The sequence below is a fragment of the Lissotriton vulgaris genome, chromosome 6, assembly GCF_964263255.1.
Source record: "Lissotriton vulgaris chromosome 6, aLisVul1.2, whole genome shotgun sequence".
NCBI classification, from domain to species: Eukaryota; Metazoa; Chordata; class Amphibia; order Caudata; family Salamandridae; genus Lissotriton; species Lissotriton vulgaris.
Genome location: NC_141694.1, coordinates 741,115,541 through 741,137,593, shown reverse-complemented (window position 1 = coordinate 741,137,593; position 22,053 = coordinate 741,115,541).

Sequence of the window (22,053 nt, the reverse complement as noted above, 5' to 3'; positions counted from 1 at the left end):
GTAGGTGGAAATATTGATAACTATATTCAACATAAGGTCTCTGTAGCCAGATACCTGAGAGCCTTGCTGGTCACTATAAATCCATTCACAACAACACTCAATGGGGTTGGTCTGGAAGGTATAGTAGATAGAAAAGGAGAAATTGCTTGTTTTCTAGGTGTCCCCTCACTCACCAGGGTTGCCCCTTGGTGACATGCTTCATCATTGGGGCCATCCCAGTCCTCTACGGCCTGGGGCGTGCTGCGACTTGCGAATTACGTAGGAGCACTTACAAATGACTATGTGTGGTGCAGATGTGATAGTGGAGTGGACTAAGTGATGTGTTAAGGGATCAATTTAGAAGCAGAGAGAGATCCAAGAAATGCAGTCACAGTCAGAGAAAAAGGCAAGGGATACTGTATCTATGTGGTTGTAGTGGTCTTGTTGGAAGTGGTAAGTAAGTTGCCTGCAGAAAAAACATCCTCCTTTTAGCGGCACTCCTCCATTGCAGCCGACGCTTCGTCCATCGATGTTGGTCACCAGAAGACACCCTGTAAAAAAAAGCACAGCATAGACAAACAATGGAACATAAACAATTCTTTGGGTACAAACCTATCCATCAATCTTTAAAGGGGAATGCACTACTGCATGCATGTCAGTGAAAAGTAAGTAGTACATTCGACAACTGTGGAAGAAAGAATGCGACAGTACAGGGCCTGTGTGGAATTATTGATAACGATATTCAACATAAGGTCTCTGTACTTAGCCAGATACCCGAGAGCCTTGCTGGTCACTATAAATCCATTCACAACAACACTCAGTGGGGTTGGTCTGGAAGGTATAGTAGATAGAAAAGGAGAAATTGCTTGTTTTCTAGGTGTCCCCTCACTCACCAGGGTTGCCCCTTGGTGACATTCTTCATCATTGGGGCCATCCCTGTCCTCTACGGCCTGGGGCGTGCTGCGACTTGCGAATTACGTAGGAGCACTTACAAATGACTATGTGTGGTGCAGATGTGATAGTGGAGTGGACTAAGTGATGTGTTAAGGGATCAATTTAGAAGCAGAGAGAGATCCAAGAAATGCAGTCACAGTCAGAGAAAAAGGCAAGGGATACTGTATCTATGTGGTTGTAGTGGTCCTGTTGGAAGTGGTAAGTAAGTTGCCTGCAGAAAAAACATCCTCCTTTTAGCGGCACTCCTCCATTGCAGCCGACGCTTCGTCCATCGATGTTGGTCACCAGAAGACACCCTGTAAAAAAAAGCACAGCATAGACAAACAATGGAACATAAACAATTCTTTGGGTACAAACCTATCCATCAATCTTTGAAAGTGCATGCACTACTGCATGCATGTCAGTGAAAAGTAAGTAGTACATTCGACAACTGTGGAAGAAAGAATGCGACAGTACAGGGCCTGTGTGGAATTATTGATAACGATATTCAACATAAGGTCTCTGTACTTAGCCAGATACCCGAGAGCCTTGCTGGTCACTATAAATCCATTCACAACAACACTCAGTGGGGTTGGTCTGGAAGGTATAGTAGATAGAAAAGGAGAAATTGCTTGTTTTCTAGGTGTCCCCTCACTCACCAGGGTTGCCCCTTGGTGACATGCTTCATCATTGGGGCCATCCCAGTCCTCTACGGCCTGGGGCGTGCTGCGACTTGCGAATTACGTAGGAGCACTTACAAATGACTATGTGTGGTGCAGATGTGATAGTGGAGTCGACTAAGCTATGTGTTAAGGGATCAATTTAGAAGCAGAGAGAGATCCAAGAAATGCAGTCACAGTCAGAGAAAAAGGCAAGGGATACTGTATCTATGTGGTTGTAGTGGTCCTGTTGGAAGTGGTAAGTAAGTTGCCTGCAGAAAAAACATCCTCCTTTTAGCGGCACTCCTCCATTGCAGCCGACGCTTCGTCCATCGATGTTGGTCACCAGAAGACACCCTGTAAAAAAAAGCACAGCATAGACAAACAATGGAACATAAACAATTCTTTGGGTACAAACCTATCCATCAATCTTTGAAAGTGCATGCACTACTGCATGCATGTCAGTGAAAAGTAAGTAGTACATTCAACAACTGTGGAAGAAAGAATGCGACAGTACAGGGCCTGTGTGGAATTATTGATAACGATATTCAACATAAGGTCTCTGTACTTAGCCAGATACCCGAGAGCCTTGCTGGTCACTATAAATCCATTCACAACAACACTCAGTGGGGTTGGTCTGGAAGGTATAGTAGATAGAAAAGGAGAAATTGCTTGTTTTCTAGGTGTCCCCTCACTCACCAGGGTTGCCCCTTGGTGACATTCTTCATCATTGGGGCCATCCCAGTCCTCTACGGCCTGGGGCGTGCTGCGACTTGCGAATTACGTAGGAGCACTTACAAATGACTATGTGTGGTGCAGATGTGATAGTGGAGTGGACTAAGTGATGTGTTAAGGGATCAATTTAGAAGCAGAGAGAGATCCAAGAAATGCAGTCACAGTCAGAGAAAAATGCAAGGGATACTGTATCTATGTGGTTGTAGTGGTCCTGTTGGAAGTGGTAAGTAAGTTGCCTGCAGAAAAAACATCCTCCTTTTAGCGGCACTCCTCCATTGCAGCCGACGCTTCGTCCATCGATGTTGGTCACCAGAAGACACCCTGTAAAAAAAAGCACAGCATAGACAAACAATGGAACATAAACAATTCTTTTGGTACAAACCTATCCATCAATCTTTGAAAGTGCATGCACTACTGCATGCATGTCAGTGAAAAGTAAGTAGTACATTCGACAACTGTGGAAGAAAGAATGCGACAGTACAGGGCCTGTGTGGAATTATTGATAACGATATTCAACATAAGGTCTCTGTACTTAGCCAGATACTCGAGAGCCTTGCTGGTCACTATAAATCCATTCACAACAACACTCAGTGGGGTTGGTCTGGAAGGTATAGTAGATAGAAAAGGAGAAATTGCTTGTTTTCTAGGTGTCCCCTCACTCACCAGGGTTGCCCCTTGGTGACATGCTTCATCATTGGGGCCATCCCAGTCCTCTACGGCCTGGGGCGTGCTGCGACTTGCAAATTACGTAGGAGCACTTACAAATGACTATGTGTGGTGCAGATGTGATAGTGGAGTGGACTAAGTGATGTGTTAAGGGATCAATTTAGAAGCAGAGAGAGATCCAAGAAATGCAGTCACAGTCAGAGAAAAAGGCAAGGGATACTGTATCTATGTGGTTGTAGTGGTCCTGTTGGAAGTGGTAAGTAAGTTGCCTGCAGAAAAAAAATCCTCCTATTAGCGGCACTCCTCCATTGCAGCCGACGCTTCGTCCATCGATGTTGGTCACCAGAAGACACCCTGTCCACTGCCTGCCTGATGCTGAATTGTGGCTCGCTACTGTGAAGCCTGACTCCATCCTTTTTTCCCCATTGCAGAGACTGAAACCCGGCCTGTAATTATTCAACGAAAAACAGGAAGTGATATAATATTACAACACCACTGATAAATAAATATAAGGTATGTAGGCTGTGGAGTGCAAAAAGTCACAATTTGATTTCCCTAGTAGACAGTACAATATTTTTGAAAGTGCGTACTCTGAGTCACCTTTTGAAGGATAAATAAGTATGGGCAAATTAATGTAGCGGATCTTGCCCCTCAAGCTAGGTGTACTGTAAACTGTGTTTTAGAACAAAATTAGATCTTCCTAGCATTGCTCCCACCCAGACCCTTACTAAAGCCAGTCGCGAAAATGTAGAAGACCCCCAATCAAATCTCAAAAAACGAGGCCTAGCAGAAAACTGGTGACAAAACTTACTTGGAAAGTAAAAGTAGGCCGAAGTACCCCCTTCCTAATTACCCCTTACCCACCGTGGATTGCATTCAAACCACTTGCAAGCAACCAAGCAAAAGTAGCCATAGCCAGCATCGCTCCAAGACTCGAAATCCCCCCCACTCAAACACATGCAATAGAAATACTGCTAACCCTAACGAACCCTAAGTTAAGAATAGTGGCAAAGGCTTTCTTTAACTATGCCAAATCCCCCCTTTCCCACCATGGATTTTCTTCAAATGACTTGCAACCAAAATTACACATTCTCACGAGTGCTCTAAGACCCCAGAACTCAGTTGGAAAAATCTAGAACACCCCGAAACACATGCAATCCTGCTGCTAGGGCTAACCCTAACGAACCCTAAGTTACAAAAAGTGAAAAAAAAAGGCTTTTCCGCGAGGATTTTGTCCCAACCACTTCTACCCGGTATTAGACCTTCCCAGGAATGCCCCAAGACACGCCAACCCACCCGCCAAGAAGCATAACACCCCCAAACAGGCCAAAAGCATAATCTCATACTTGCAACATTTCTGGGCCTTCGGTCCAAACGCACTGCGTAGCTAGGCCATAAGTCGGGGTTGCCACGACGGATTTCCTGAAAAGCAAATGCAATCAAGATTAGAGTGTCCCAGCAGTGCTCCCAGACCACGAAACTCACCCACAAACAGACAGAACCCCCCCTAAGAGCACCTCAAAGGCAAGCAAGTCATCAAAAACACAAAAAGATTTCCGCCTGGGATTTGGTCCAAAACACTTTTATCCGGTATTAGAGCTTCCCAGCAATGGCCCCAGAGCCGTCAACCCAGGAGAAAACGAGTAGAAGACCCCCAAACAGCCAAAGAGCAAAAGTACAAAAATGGGGACTTAGTCATTTTTTCACAAATTTCCCAAATCACTCCGCGCGCGCTCTGCAGCTAGGCCCTAACTCCCCTCTGCCACCTTCGATTTGCTTCAAACCTCTTGCAAAGTAAAGTATATATAGCCAGCAGTGCTCCCAGACCACGAAACTCACCCACAAACACCAGGAAGCCCCCCAAACAGGCCCCCGAAAACGCTACATAGAGCAAAATGTCAGAAATAGGCCAAAAAAAAATCGGCCTGGATTTTGTCCCAACCACTTCTACCCGGTATTAGACCTTCCCAGGAATGCCCCAAGACCCGCCAACCCACCCGCCAAGAAGCATAACACCCCCAAACAGGCCAAAAGCATAATCTCATACTTGCAATATTTCTGGGCCTTCGGTCCAAACGCACTGCGTAGCTAGGCCATAAGTCGGGGTTGCCACGACGGATTTCCTGAAAAGCAAATGCAATCAAGATTAGAGTGTCCCAGCAGTGCTCCCAGACCACGAAACTCACCCACAAACAGACGGAACCCCCCTAAGAGCACCTCAAAGGCAAGCAAGTCATCAAAAACACAAAAAATTTTCCGCCTGGGATTTGGTCCAAAACACTTTTATCCGGTATTAGAGCTTCCCAGCAATGGCCCCAGAGCCATCAACCCAGGATAAAACGAGTAGAAGACCCCCAAACAGCCAAAGAGCAAAAGTACAAAAATGGGGACTTAGTCAATTTTTCACAAATTTCACAAATCACTCCGCGCGCGCTCTGCAGCTAGGCCCTAACTCCCCTCTGCCACCATGGATTTGCTTCAAACCTCTTGCAAAGTAAAGTATATATAGCCAGCAGTGCTCCCAGACCACGAAACTCACCCACAAACACCAGGAAGCCCCCCAAACAGGCCCCCGAAAACGCTACATAGAGCAAAATGTCAGAAATAGCCCCAAAAAAAATCGGCCTGGATTTTGTCCCAACCACTTCTACCCGGTATTAGATCTTCCCAGGAATGCCCCAAGACCCGCCAACCCACCCGCCAAGAAGCATAACACCCCCAAACAGGCCAAAAGCAAAATCTCATACTTGCAATATTTCTCGGCCTTCGGTCCAAACGCACTGCGTAGCTAGGCCATAAGTCGGGGTTGCCACGACGGATTTCCTGAAAAGCAAATGCAATCAAGATTAGAGTGTCCCAGCAGTGCTCCCAGACCACGAAACTCACCCACAAACAGACGGAACCCCCCCTAAGAGCACCTCAAAGGCAAGCAAGTCATCAAAAACACAAAAAAATTTCCGCCTGGGATTTGGTCCAAAACACTTTTATCCGGTATTAGAGCTTCTCAGCAATGGCCCCAGAGCCGTCAACCAGGAGAAAACGAGTAGAAGACCCCCAAACAGCCAAAGAGCAAAAGTACAAAAATGGGGACTTAGTCAATTTTTCACAAATTTCCCAAATCACTCCGCGCGCGCTCTGCAGCTAGGCCCTAACTCCCCTCTGCCACCATGGATTTGCTTCAAACCTCTTGCAAAGTAAATTATATATAGCCAGCAGTGCTCCCAGACCATGAAACTCACCCACAAACACCAGGAAGCCCCCCAAACAGGCCCCCGAAAACGCTACATAGAGCAAAATGTCAGAAATAGCCCAAAAAGAAATCGGCCTGGATTTTGTCCCAACCACTTCTACCCGGTATTAGACCTTCCCAGGAATGCCCCAAGACCCGCCAACCCACCCGCCAAGAAGCATAACACCCCCAAACAGGCCAAAAGCAAAATCTCATACTTGCAATATTTCTCGGCCTTCGGTCCAAACGCACTGCGTAGCTAGGCCATAAGTCGGGGTTGCCACGACGGATTTCCTGAAAAGCAAATGCAATCAAGATTAGAGTGTCCCAGCAGTGCTCCCAGACCACGAAACTCACCCACAAACAGACGGAACCCCCCCTAAGAGCACCTCAAAGGCAAGCAAGTCATCAAAAACACAAAAAAAATTCCGCCTGGGATTTGGTCCAAAACACTTTTATCCGGTATTAGAGCTTCCCAGCAATGGCCCCAGAGCCGTCAACCCAGGAGAAAACGAGTAGAAGACCCCCAAACAGCCAAAGAGCAAAAGTACAAAAATGGGGACTTAGTCAATTTTTCACAAATTTCCCAAATCACTCCGCGTGCGCTCTGCAGCTAGGCCCTAACTCCCCTCTGCCACCATGGATTTGCTTCAAACCTCTTGCAAAGTAAAGTATATATAGCCAGCAGTGCTCCCAGACCACGAAACTCACCCACAAACACCAGGAAGCCCCCCAAACAGGCCCCCGAAAACGCTACATAGAGCAAAATGTCAGAAATAGGCCAAAAAAAAATCGGCCTGGATTTTGTCCCAACCACTTCTACCCGGTATTAGACCTTCCCAGGAATGCCCCAAGACCCGCCAACCCACCCGCCAAGAAGCATAACACCCCCAAACAGGCCAAAAGCAAAATCTCATACTTGCAATATTTCTCGGCCTTCGGTCCAAACGCACTGCGTAGCTAGGCCATAAGTCGGGGTTGCCACGACGGATTTCCTGAAAAGCAAATGCAATCAAGATTAGAGTGTCCCAGCAGTGCTCCCAGACCACGAAACTCACCCACAAACAGACGGAACCCCCCCTAAGAGCACCTCAAAGGCAAGCAAGTCATCAAAAACACAAAAAAATGTCCGCCTGGGATTTGGTCCAAAACACTTTTATCCGGTATTAGAGCTTCCCAGCAATGGCCCCAGAGCCGTCAACCCAGGAGAAAACGAGTAGAAGACCCCCAAACAGCCAAAGAGCAAAAGTACAAAAATGGGGACTTAGTCAATTTTTCACAAATTTCCCAAATCACTCCGCGCGCGCTCTGCAGCTAGGCCCTAACTCCCCTCTGCCACCATGGATTTGCTTCAAACCTCTTGCAAAGTAAAGTATATATAGCCAGCAGTGCTCCCAGACCACGAAACTCACCCACAAACACCAGGAAGCCCCCCAAACAGGCCCCCGAAAACGCTACATAGAGCAAAATGTCAGAAATAGCCCCAAAAAGAAATCGGCCTGGATTTTGTCCCAACCACTTCTACCCGGTATTAGACCTTCCCAGGAATGCCCCAAGACCCGCCAACCCACCCGCCAAGAAGCATAACACCCCCAAACAGGCCAAAAGCAAAATCTCATACTTGCAATATTTCTCGGCCTTCGGTCCAAACGCACTGCGTAGCTAGGCCATAAGTCGGGGTTGCCACGACGGATTTCCTGAAAAGCAAATGCAATCAAGATTAGAGTGTCCCAGCAGTGCTCCCAGACCACGAAACTCACCCACAAACAGACGGAACCCCCCCTAAGAGCACCTCAAAGGCAAGCAAGTCATCAAAAACACAAAAAAAATTCCGCCTGGGATTTGGTCCAAAACACTTTTATCCGGTATTAGAGCTTCCCAACAATGGTCCCAGAGCCGTCAACTCACCTGCAAAGAGGTACAACAACACCCCCACAAGTGCTGAGTCTTTCTTCATTGGGCGTAAACCAGCCCTCTGGTTTGATGGAAATAGGAGTCTGGAGGAGGAGGATAGAGGAGCATGTTCTTCTGAACTTGTGAACCTGAGGAATGCAGACTGCGGCAACTTCAAATCAATTAGCAAACCAGCGAAGACAGTTCTGCTGATGGGCTTGATTTTGTGATTATCTGATTAAAGTTTGAAATATATTAACTGTGCACAACAAAGAAAGACAGACACACAGGAATAAAAGTGAATAGGGACGAAAAAGAAAGTTATTGATTCGTTGTCTCATTTTCAGGGCTCGGTATCACGGTCCAGGAATAAGAATAAGGCTTCGTCATCATACTCTGCGAATTCAGGCAGGGTGAGCTCAGTGTCACCTGACAGAGTAGAAATTCCCTCATCTATGTTGCTGGCCACCTCCTCTTCATCCGGCACGCTCTCTCGTACTCTGAAATCTGGTGGTATGAGGTGCTGATTCATCTTGATCATTGTTAACCTCTCCACATTTTTGGGCGAGATGCGGCTCCGTTTGGGAGTTACAATCCCACCAGCCGCACTGAAAACCCGTTCAGAAGACACGCTTGCGAGTGGGCAAGACAAGTAGTTTAAAGCCAGGTTGGTGAGCTGTGGCCACAATTCTTTTTTCCCATGCCAATACGCCAATGGGTCAGAATTAACATAGACCTCTGTTGAGTCATTCAGATAGTCCTTCACCATCGACTCAAGGTCCTCATCCAAGGTTCCTCCACTTTGCTTAGCTCTTGCTGTGCCTCTGACCTTTTGAGAACCAAACCCACGCAGAGCTAGCCAATCCTCTTCAGCCTCCAATGTTTCTGTTGTGTTTCGTGCAGATGATCCGGTTGCCGGTGTCTTTAACGGCTGAGAGGTCACTTGTGCCACAGCCACAGGTGCAGAAGTGGATTGTTTTGACTGGGGATGGCCTGCTGATGTACTGCCATTTCCTTCAATTTCCAGCCGTTCTGTTTCAAACCTCTTGGCTGACAAGGCTAGCCAACGTTTGTACTTTGGAACATGTTCATCATCAAAAGGAAAGAATGCTTGGCCTGCCAGCGCCTTTTTGTAGCGTGGATCCAGAATAGTAGCACAAATGTAATGCTGTTCTGAGTGGATCTTTTTAAGACGTTCATCACCTTGTAGGAGCTCTAATAATTGCTCAGCCAGAAGCAAAGAGTCTTGGTTTTTGTCATCTTTTCCAAACACAGAACACACCTCCTTCAGTTGGTCCTCCAGCATGTACAACAATGGGATAGCTTTTCCCAAATTAGAGTCCTCCTTGCTGACTGCACGCGTGAAGAACTCAAAAGGACGAAGCATGCGTGTCAGGCTTTCAACTATGTTCCATTGCGGCCCACCCATCCTCAGCTCCTCTGTACCCTCTTTAAGGAAATATTGATCGAGTTCTGTATACTGCTCATACAGACGCTCAAGCATGTAGAAGGTTGAGTTCCAACGTGTTACCACCTCCTGGATGAGTGCTTTCACTGGCATTTGACGTTGATATAGCAGGCTCCTCAGCTGCTTCCGGGCCTTAAAAGAATGGCTGAAATGCTTGCACATTTTTCGGCAGGTCTCCAATACACTGTACGCTGCACTGCCTTTATTACCCAAGAATTTTTGGACAACCAGGTTTATACAGTGCGCCAAACACGGCACTCTGAAATAGTAACCGTCCCTCATGGCCTTAACTATATTGGCGCCATTGTCCGTGGAAACATAACCAACCTTGCGTTTTAGTGGGGACAGCCAGTTAAGGACCTTTGTGTTAAAGACATCCAAAATGTTTTGTGCTGTGTGACGTTTCTCCAAACCAAACATGGCTAGTGTTGCATGTTTCCGAGCAGCTTTAAAAACAATGTTCGTGTCAACACCTGTGTTTAGCTTTGCTTTAGCCCCTGAAAAAGAGACCCAGTGTGCAGTGATGCACATGTAATCAGCGCCTGCGCCACTGGTCCACATGTCTGTTGTCAGATGTATAGTGTGAACAGCACTCTTCTGCAAAGCTGCCCCAATCACCTTCAGAACATCTTCATGTAGTGCTGGAACCGCAACTCGGGCAAAATAGAACCGGCTAGGAACCTTCCATTTAGGGCAGAGCGCTGCCACTAATTCTAGAAAACCAACCCCTTCTACAAAAGAAAAAGGGAGAAGGTCCAGAGCTAGCATTTTAGCCAGCTTAGTGTTATACAGACGCGTCATTGGGTGGTTGCGTTCATATTGCGCTTCTGTAAACAACATCTTTTTAATGTTGCCCTGGACCAAGGATTTACGGGATGATGATGATATCTTCGACCCAGTTACGCTCGCTGATGAACTTTTCCGCATTGATGTCTCACTCTCTCCCACACTCTTAGTGTGGCTCCCATGGGGTGTGCTGCTGACAGGGGAACTGGGTGTAAGTGAAGTGTTTGAATCGTCTTCTTCCTCCTCGTCATCATCAGATGAAAAATCAACGTTTTCATTGCGTGCAATTCGGGCTTCCTTGATCGCGTGTAGGTGCGCAAACCATTGGACATCGTGCGTTCTCCTAAGATGACCTCTCTGGCCTCCGGTACCATAGTTGGTACCCAACTTTCCACCACTAACTCGAAGCTTACAAATGCTACAAATGGCTACGTTTTCCTTTTTTGGGCAAACACTAAAGAAGTCCCAAACTGGAGACTTGAAATGTCTTTTGGGGCCGGAGGAGGCGGCGATTCTGGTGGTGGTGGTCCTGCTGCTAATGCCAGATGAAGTGGAGGATGTGGATTGCCGAACTTCAGTACGTTTTGCACTTTCACCACCACGAATTGAGGTCGAGGACGAGGTGGGTACCTTCTTGCGAGGAAGAAATATGGAAGCGGTAGGTTTTGGTGTACTACTTAACTCCAAATCTAATGATTCCATTTCCATTGCCTCCTCGCTGACATCATCATCACGCTCAGCAGCTTCTCGGGATAGGGTCAAAATGTCTCTTTGCTGCATGCCCGGTGGGGCTGCAGTGACCTTTGTGATGACTGGCTCGTCGTCATCGTGAGAGGCTTCATCACCAGCAGTATCTGTCACTTCTTGTTGAGCCTCATCACACTCCATAGGTTTGAGTTTTTGGACGACCTTCCTTTTACGCTTAGGTACCGGTGTCAGATCATGGTGTGCCTCACTGTCAGACCGCAGTTGTGGTTCCCAAGACAGATCACTTGCATCAGAACGAGGTGGGCTTGAAGAAGATGTAGACACCCCCCTTGATCTTTTCCTTGCTAGGGATGTGGAAGACAATGAATGATCATCAGGAGGAGTGGCTTCCAATGATACCTCGGCTTCATTGTCGATTTCCTGATGTGCCCCTACTTCGGGAGGAACAACTATTGTGGGCACTTGTGAACCTCCATGCACCTTTGCTTGCGCATCTCCTTTTGCTGCCTCTCCTTCCACATGTACTTGGGCGTGTACTTGCACATGGTGTTGTTGTTGCGGCTGTGGTTGTTCAACACTTGTCAGATGAGTTACAACAACCTGTGTTGATTCAGGGACATTGCTGCTACTTTCTTGCGATGAGCCAACATCACTGGTCGATGGTGATTGGAGAAGTACACTGACTGCCTCTGAAGCACTCAAGGGCTTTGACTTAAGTTGGCGTGGTGGTGGAGGCACTGAACCCAATGGAGCAGGGGTGCTGCTCCCAGCTTGGTCCCCAGCAGATCCTGCTGCTGCAGGCGTACTTTTTTTTTTTCTCCCAAAAAACGTGGCGGGTGGCACACCAGCCTCCTTGGTAACTTGCTTCTTCTGCTCCTTACTAGCAACTTTCTTGCTAGAGGAGCTACGGAGACCTTTCTTTGGGGCCATCTTCTTCAGAGCAGGTCAGACAGCAGGCCGCAGTTGCACGAATTGTAGAGTTGTCTGAGGCCAGACGTGACGTTATGCTGCACACACACACCGCTGCAGGACTTCTTCCTGGCACTGGTGGTTCTCTTGAGTCTTGTGCACCTAAAAAAAATGGAAGACAGAGGAACATCAGTTCAGTTATAGAGCACAAAAAAATCGAAAAACACTGCAAAATCAGCACAATCCCAATCCATCCATGCCCTCCATAATGTTTAAATTCAAGACAACCCACAGAAAGACTAGGCCCATGCAAGACTCACTACCCCTGGGCATAAATAAAGGTTGAAAAGTAGGCAAAATGGTTGGAGGCCTAACAACAAAGCCTGCATTCAAAATGGCCACTTGCCTCCTAGCACATGGCCAGGGCCTGCCTGTACCAGCACTCAAAATGGCCCCCACCCACATGGCCTGTCCCCATGAACAATCCAAAAAATCGAAAAACACAGAAAATCAGCACAATCCCCATGCCATCCATGCCCTCCATGATGTTTAAATTCAAGACACCCCACAGAAAGACTAGGCCCATGCACCACTCACTACCCCTGGTCAAAAGGCCCCAACAACAGGTCAAAAATCGAAAAACACTGCAAAATCAGCACAATCCCATTCCATCCATGGCCTCCATGATGTTTAAATTCAAGACAACCCACAGAAAGACTAGGCCCATGCAAGACTCACTACCCCTGGGCATAAATAAAGGTTGAAAAGTAGGCAAAATGGTTGGAGGCCTAACAACAAAGCCTGCATTCAAAATGGCCACTTGCCTGCCAGCACATGGCCAGTGCCTGTAGCTGCACTCAAAATGGCCACCAGCCACATGGCCTGTCCCTCCCCATGAACACCCCCAAAAATCGAAAAACACTGCAAAATCAGCACAATCCCATTCCATCCATGGCCTCCATGATGTTTAAATTCAACACAACCCACAGAAAGACTAGGCCCATGCAAGACTCACTACCCCTGGGCATAAATAAAGGTTGAAAAGTAGGCAAAATGGTTGGAGGCCTAACAACAAAGCCTGCATTCAAAATGGCCACTTGCCTCCTAGCACATGGCCAGGGCCTGCCTGTACCAGCACTCAAAATGGCCCCCACCCACATGGCCTGTCCCCATGAACAATCCAAAAAATCGAAAAACACAGAAAAATCAGCACAATCCCCATGCCATCCATGCCCTCCATGATGTTTAAATTCAAGACACCCCACAGAAAGACTAGGCCCATGCACCACTCACTACCCCTGGTCAAAAGGCCCCAACAACAGGTCAAAAATCGAAAAACACAGAAAAATCAGCACAATCCCATTCCATCCATGGCCTCCATGATGTTTAAATTCAAGACAACCCACAGAAAGACTAGGCCCATGCAAGACTCACTACCCCTGGGCATAAATAAAGGTTGAAAAGTAGGCAAAATGGTTGGAGGCCTAACAACAAAGCCTGCATTCAAAATGGCCACTTGCCTGCCAGCACATGGCCAGTGCCTGTAGCTGCACTCAAAATGGCCACCAGCCACATGGCCTGTCCCTCCCCATGAACACCCCCAAAAATCGAAAAACACTGCAAAATCAGCACAATCCCATTCCATCCATGGCCTCCATGATGTTTAAATTCAAGACAACCCACAGAAAGACTAGGCCCATGCAAGACTCACTACCCCTGGGCATAAATAAAGGTTGAAAAGTAGGCAAAATGGTTGGAGGCCTAACAACAAAGCCTGCATTCAAAATGGCCACTTGCCTCCTAGCACATGGCCAGGGCCTGCCTGTACCAGCACTCAAAATGGCCCCCACCCACATGGCCTGTCCCCATGAACAATCCAAAAAATCGAAAAACACAGAAAAATCAGCACAATCCCCATGCCATCCATGCCCTCCATGATGTTTAAATTCAAGACACCCCACAGAAAGACTAGGCCCATGCACCACTCACTACCCCTGGTCAAAAGGCCCCAACAACAGGTCAAAAATCAAAAAACACAGAAAAATCAGCACAATCCCATTCCATCCATGGCCTCCATGATGTTTAAATTCAAGACAACCCACAGAAAGACTAGGCCCATGCAAGACTCACTACCCCTGGGCATAAATAAAGGTTGAAAAGTAGGCAAAATGGTTGGAGGCCTAACAACAAAGCCTGCATTCAAAATGGCCACTTGCCTGCCAGCACATGGCCAGTGCCTGTAGCTGCACTCAAAATGGCCACCAGCCACATGGCCTGTCCCTCCCCATGAACACCCCCAAAAATCGAAAAACACTGCAAAATCAGCACAATCCCATTCCATCCATGGCCTCCATGATGTTTAAATTCAACACAACCCACAGAAAGACTAGGCCCATGCAAGACTCACTACCCCTGGGCATAAATAAAGGTTGAAAAGTAGGCAAAATGGTTGGAGGCCTAACAACAAAGCCTGCATTCAAAATGGCCACTTGCCTCCTAGCACATGGCCAGGGCCTGCCTGTACCAGCACTCAAAATGGCCCCCACCCACATGGCCTGTCCCCATGAACAATCCAAAAAATCGAAAAACACAGAAAAATCAGCACAATCCCCATGCCATCCATGCCCTCCATGATGTTTAAATTCAAGACACCCCACAGAAAGACTAGGCCCATGCACCACTCACTACCCCTGGTCAAAAGGCCCCAACAACAGGTCAAAAATCGAAAAACACAGAAAAATCAGCACAATCCCATTCCATCCATGCCCTCCATGATGTTTAAGTTCAAGACAGCCCACAGAAAGACTAGGCCCATGCTAGACTCAAATACCCCTGGTGAAAAGGCCACAAGTACAGGCCCAAAAAACGAAAATCACTGAAAAATCTGCACAATCCCATTCCATCCATGGCCTCCATGATGTTTAAATTCAAGACAACCCACAGAAAGACTAGGCCCATGCAAGACTCACTACCCCTGGGCATAAATAAAGGTTGAAAAGTAGGCAAAATGGTTGGAGGCCTAACAACAAAGCCTGCATTCAAAATGGCCACTTGCCTGCCAGCACATGGCCAGTGCCTGTAGCTGCACTCAAAATGGCCACCAGCCACATGGCCTGTCCCTCCCCATGAACACCCCCAAAAATCGAAAACACTGCAAAATCAGCACAATCCCATTCCATCCATGGCCTCCATGATGTTTAAATTCAAGACAACCCACAGAAAGACTAGGCCCATGCAAGACTCACTACCCCTGGGCATAAATAAAGGTTGAAAAGTAGGCAAAATGGTTGGAGGCCTAACAACAAAGCCTGCATTCAAAATGGCCACTTGCCTCCTAGCACATGGCCAGGGCCTGCCTGTACCAGCACTCAAAATGGCCCCCACCCACATGGCCTGTCCCCATGAGCAATCCAAAAAATCGAAAAACACAGAAAAATCAGCACAATCCCCATGCCATCCATGCCCTCCATGATGTTTAAATTCAAGACACCCCACAGAAAGACTAGGCCCATGTACCACTCACTACCCCTGGTCAAAAGGCCCCAACAACAGGTCAAAAATCGAAAAACACAGAAAAATCAGCACAATCCCATTCCATCCATGCCCTCCATGATGTTTAAGTTCAAGACAGCCCACAGAAAGACTAGGCCCATGCTAGACTCAAATACCCCTGGTGAAAAGGCCACAAGTACAGGCCCAAAAAACGAAAATCACTGAAAAATCAGCACAATTCCATTCCATCCGTGCCCTCCATGATGTTTAAATTCAAGACAACCTACAGAAAGACTAGGCCCATGCTAGACTCAAATACCCCTGGTGAAAAGGCCACAAGTACAGCCCCAAAAAACGAAAATCACTGAAAAATCAGTACAATCCCAATTCATCCATGGCCTCCATGATGTTTAAGTTCAAGACAACCCACAGAAAGACTCAGTCCACCCACCACTGAGTACCCCTGGGCAAAAGGCCCCAAAACAGCCCACAAATCGAAAATTCCAAAATTTTAATTGCAGCAACTGTAATGCCCCAAACAAACTTACTTGTAAAATTTCTAATCCAACAGTGATCCAAAGAAAGTCAAAAAGGCCTCAAATCCAAATATCCAGCAGCATCCACAAAAAGTAATCCTTCCAGCTCCAGACCCAAATGAAAAGTGACCAGGAGATGGACAAAGCACTGGGAGGAGCCTGCTGAACAGGAACAGGAAGTTGAAGACTGTGGGGCACTTCCTTCCTCCCACCCCCCTGCCCCCCTCCCCAAAATGGACTCCTCGCTAAAAAAGTGCAGGCAAATGTCAAACTAAGGAGTTATTCAGATAAAAATCATCATTTCTAGAAGGTTTATGCTGCTTGCTGGTGGATTTCTTGTGCAGAATTGCAAATTTATATTTTCGCTCGCCGCATCTCAAATCTCGCAATTGCGAAGTACCACGAGACGTGATCTCGCCGTACTCGCGTTGACAAACTATCGCTGGCAAGCCGCGATGACGTAATCGCGCTCGCCAATTCCCGCGGGATCACACAGCAAGATCCAAAATGGCGCAGCACTCGCAAACTATCGAAAAAAACAACTCGGCAAACGATGATAAACGCCGCGCGCCGCAAAAATTGTATCACCAACGCCACGCGCCGCCCAAAAAATCCGCTGCGTGCGAATTTGCGGATTTTGCGGGAAATTCGCAAATCTCGCAGATTGCGGATTTCCCGAAAATCCGCAAAATCCGCGAGCGTAACGGATTTTCCGCCCATGCTTACTCGAGACCCAATTTCTAACAGCTACCAGGTTGGTATAGGATTTCTTGCAAATGCCTTTTTTTCATCTGATGGAACACATATCACTTTTTAATGGCAAGATTGTCTTTTTCTTGATTATAAACTCTTAAGTTTGAGGTTTTCCTTTTATATGTATTAGAAGGAGTTTTATTTTTCATGGCTCTTTTATTTTTATTGTTAGACCTGTACCTTAGGTATGCTTTCTAGAAAGGATTAAAATAGTGCCTTTTAGATCTGACTGTCATAGGCCTTCGAGAGACATATACTGAGAGGTGGTTTCATAGCTTTTGATCACTAGCAAGTTCTGTGATAATGTGTGTGGTGTCATCTCCGACAAGCCAGTATTGTTACATTCACCATCAACTAACCCAAATACATGTCTAAAAAGGAAAGGCAGCAAGGAGTTCACTTTTTGTAATTTGGAGGAAGTTAATTTTAATTCCACAAATTTGCATGCTTGTTTTTATTGAAATCCACCAAATGCTTACAGAATGCCTTGTAAACTTTCTTTTATCAAGAGCAAAACATCAAGTATTGAGGTACATGAGGTAAAAAGGATGTAGACAGCTAATCATCTGCTACAAAAATGTCCTTTGCCCTGATTAGATTAGTATTGCGGGGACAGTCATCCAATGATTCTCTACTTATGAATGAGTTCCAATTTTCAAAAGGGGATTCCAGTGGTTGACCTAGAATTGACAGACTGGGGAAAATGAAAAACACAGACTCATTTTGCATTGATCTTGAATATGTGAAACAATAGTTGTTCTAAATTATTGAACCCAGGTCCATCATCACATAAGAGGTTATTATCATTTTAGGACCTGATTACCAGTCTGGTAGTCTTCGGACCACCAGTCTCGCAGTGGCACAGCAGTGGTGGTCCACAATCTGCCTTATGATGACTTCTAAAGTCGTTGCGGTGGTGCACAATCAGCTGCGCCAGGGAACAGTTGGTTCCTGGCGGTGTTGCAGAAGCAGCACAACACAATATGCTGAGCAGGGACTGGCACAGTCCCACTCAGAATATTGCGAGTTCCTGGACTGCCAGCCTTTTCTTGGTGGACGCTGACAGTGTAGGAATAAAGGGGGCCGTACAGATCCTCTATGGCCACACCGCCATGGGTACACATTCAGGGGGGAATAAAATGTGCCCCCCTGTCTATATCCCCATAATGTTCCAGCACAGCATGGATGTAGCTTTTTTGCTGTTCCAATGCAGTGCCTGTTTTCCAGGCACCACCATGGGAATTGCAAAGAACCGCTGACTGTATTACAAGTTGCATATTTGCAACTCGTAATACAGTTCGCCCTGCTTGCATGGCTTTGGCGTAGCAGAGGCAGCATTGCGCCATTGCTGCTGCACCAAATTCATAATCAGGCCCATAGCTCTTTAATCCTGTGGAAAAGTGCTGGTTTATTTTCCTGCCTTGCCATGTTCATCCCTTTTATCTGCAGAGAGTAGAACATCGAAGAATGAAGAGGGTGAGTTCCTATTCTTATGAGTCTGATTGACTGACTGAGTCCGTGTGTGTTTTGAGATACCATTAGGTTTGAAAATTTGTTTCACCAAATTCCTTGTTGACTTTGCCATTGGAGATGCAGATCTTCCTGTAATGCTCCTACATTCAATTTGACTATTACAGGTTGTGAGAAAATGTTTAAAACTTCTGCTGGTGCTTCTTCTTAAAAGTCATTATTTAGCATGTCCCTTCACATATTTTAGGAAGTTCGAAATGTATCCCCTTGATAAGACATGATCTTTTCTGAATAGATTTAAAAACAGATAACAAACATGGCCATCTCTCAGCTCATTTTCTTGAGGTAGACTTGTAAGAGTGGGCCACCACACCCCTCCCTGTTTGCTATATGCTCCACTTATTCAAATGAGTTGCTTAGACATGTTTGTAGTTACAAGCTACTGTTGGGCTGGTCCAATTTGTAACTTTCAAAAGTTCAAACAAAAAAGTGGGAAGAAAGAATAAAAAGTTCAGCTAACAGCATCACTTTAGTGCACCTTTGAAAGAAGAGCACCCAAGCTGATCACAAATGTGATGAGCCCTGGACAGATCCCCTGTCACCTTCCTGACCAGTCCTGCTCCCCAAGGATGGCAGACATAATTGCATATCCCCTAGAATATCCCTTGAACCCATAAAATGAACAGTGGACTTAGCTGTTCTAGGTAGGACACTTAAATATGAAGCCATTTAAATCAAGACAACCTCCCAGACCGTACTCCTCTAACCCTCTCTCACTGAGGGTGGAGCTAGATCCAGTGGCATCATAGCTGTGGAGGTCCAAAAGGACTGCAGGCTAAATGCTGCTTGTAGACAGGCCCTTAACGCAGCCACAATCTTGACTACTATGTTCAGGAACACTGAATTATAGGTTTAAGCAAAATTCACAAAATCTTCCCGGCCAGCATCATTCACAGCGAGTGTGACCAACACGTTAGGGGCCAGCAAATCTCCACAAATTTGTTGAGAAGAAACGGGGCGATCCTCCATCAACTTGGCTGTCAGGAGCAGGTATGTGCAGTTGTGAGCACAGCGTGGCACAGACATAGGAGGACCAAGTAGATGTAAATACCAAAGCCACAGGATGCGGTATTTACTGGGTGCAGTAAGTACCCTACTCTTGCAAACTTGGGGTTGTAAAATTAGATAAGACATAACAATTAGGTACTTCTCATACTGAAACCTGTGTGTTTTGACTTCTTATGACACATTCTCCACAAATAATTTTCCACAGGTTTGGCCGGTGCAAATCTGCAAGGGCAAGATTGTTTCATAGACTTCTGTTTGTTTATCTCCAAATTCAGCAGCAAGGACTCTGCCTGAGAACTGCTTTCTTGAGTGATGAAGAAGCTTGTTAACAGAGCATTGCATCATTGTCTTCTTTCCATTTCTACACCGTCAATGGCCTTTTCACAAATACTGAGTTCATTTAATCACACATAAAGATATATTCCCTATTACACAGTATAATTTGTGATTCACTCTTAGACAATTATTAATGCAATGGATAGAATTTGTATTTTAGTATGGGAAGGAAAAATTAGAGAACAGCCTCATTATTTTGGGTTTTGATATATTGACAGGGTATGCAGTTTTGTTTGCCAAAGTTGGTTAGAAGATTGATAGGTTCTTTTTAAACACTACTCATATTCAATCTACTAAATTGCATATGTGGCATCATGCTGTGAGGTTTGCTGAATTAAATATGCTTGAATACAAACCAATTGCCATTTAAGGATGACAGCATCATAATTGTCTCTTTATTCTCTTTCTGTCCTTGTGCAATTAGTAACCATGAAATTGATATTGCTTATTTGTAAAGGGAAATACGCTGATAGTGGCTGCACAATTTAAACAATTGCTTTTGAGAAAAGGTAGTTGATTATAGTTATTTAGGTTTTCTGCACTATCTTTCAAGGTTTTGCTAGTTTAGTGAGCAGCTCATGTCATCACTTTTAACCCCTGAGGTGCTAGCCTGCCCCGTACTAAGCCTTTTTTGGGCTATTTGGAGTAGTTTGCACATAGGTGCCCATAATGTTTTGTCCACATAAGTATCCACGTCAAATTTGCGTCTTTTTTTCCAACATCCTGGGGATTCTAAAAGTATCGAAGGTTTGTGGATTCCTCTGGAGGGGACCAAGAAATTAGCCAAAATACAGCTAAATTTAGCCCTGTTTGGGGAAAAATGGGATAAAAGTGCCACAGAAGAAAGCATTGGTTTCGTTCCTTGCAAATGGTATCAACAAAGGTTTTGCAGTGCCAAAACCACCACCCTCCCAGCCTTCAGGAGCAGGCAGACTTTTGTCAGAAAACCAAAAATTTCTACACAGTTTTGGCATTTTACTGTTACATAGACTATTTTTCCTATTTTTTGGGCTTTCAACCTCCTTTCAGGTAGTCGTAGAAATGGGTAAGAAATCAATAATGGTTCCCAGAAAGATATACATTTCTGAAAAGTAGACAGTATTCTGAATTCATCAAGGAGTTATTTGTGTAGATCCTGCAAGGTTTTCCTATAGAAAGTATCAGTAAAAATAAAAAAATACTGAAAGTGTGTTAAAAAACAGCCATTTTTGCCTACGTTTTCACCGGTAACTTCTAACTATGGCATATTCTGAAACCAGTATATCGTAATGTCTGCTGGACCCTTCTGGTTGTGCGGATATATGGGTTTACCAACAACCCAAGGGACCCAGAGCCAATGTTTTTAGGGTGACACTGCTTTGTGCATTCACACAAGTGAGGTACCATTTTACTCTGGAGACCGAGGGAAACACTGGGAGGTAGGAAGTTTGTGCCGGTGCAGTAAACCAACACAGAAATGTGAGGAAAATGTGATTTTTTTGCTAAATTTGAGGTTTGTAGGGCTAAGAAAACATTTGGGGATTCACACAAGCCACACCTCCCTGGACTCCCCTGAGTGCCTCTTGCTGCACTATTGGCACATCAGTGTCCTCCTCTAAAAGCAGCACTTCATCTGCACTGACAGTGGCTTCATCATCAGAGGATTCCTCTCGGACAGAAAATTCACAGCCATAATCTTGGACTTCCTCCTCTGCCTCAGATGCAGAGTCAGTTTCATAATCCTGGTCAGAGGAAACTTTAAAAGCATATCAACAACCTGCAGCGTGGTAATCTTTACTAAGATAAGTAACTTGACAAATAAGTCAACAATATCCAACACTGTGTAAAATAAGTAATCAACAAAGTGTGGCTTTATCAAATGGAAAGTAAAACTACTGATAGTCTGAAAGGAATAAGTCAATCAATACAAACCACACTAACAGCTATATTTTGAAAAAACAGTACTGCTTACTTGCCAGAGGCAGGTAGACTCACCAGCACCTACGCTGCACATTTACAGCAAGCGCCAACACTATCCCACTAGCAAGTAAATACAAAAGAAACTTACACACAAGAGAACCCAACACACGTTCTGCACAAATACAAGGAGAATTTCACACACAAAAAAACATAAGCTAAATATGCTGCTATTACAAAATTTACAAAACATGCATTTATGCAGGGCAATAATACTCATTTGGAGTAAACAGTACAAAAAACCTGTTCTTACCAAACAGATGCAACTACACAAACTGCAGATCAACCAGGTACAAAACCACCAGCAAAATACTAAACTGTAAAGAAAACCTTTGCACTAGAATAAAAAGGAGAACTAAAACATTATTATTGCAAATGATGAAAAGAAATAAAACAGTTACCATTATCAAACTCATTAAAGTCGACCCATCAACATCCAAAGGGCAGCCAAACACAGTGCGGCCAATCGCCGTTCCA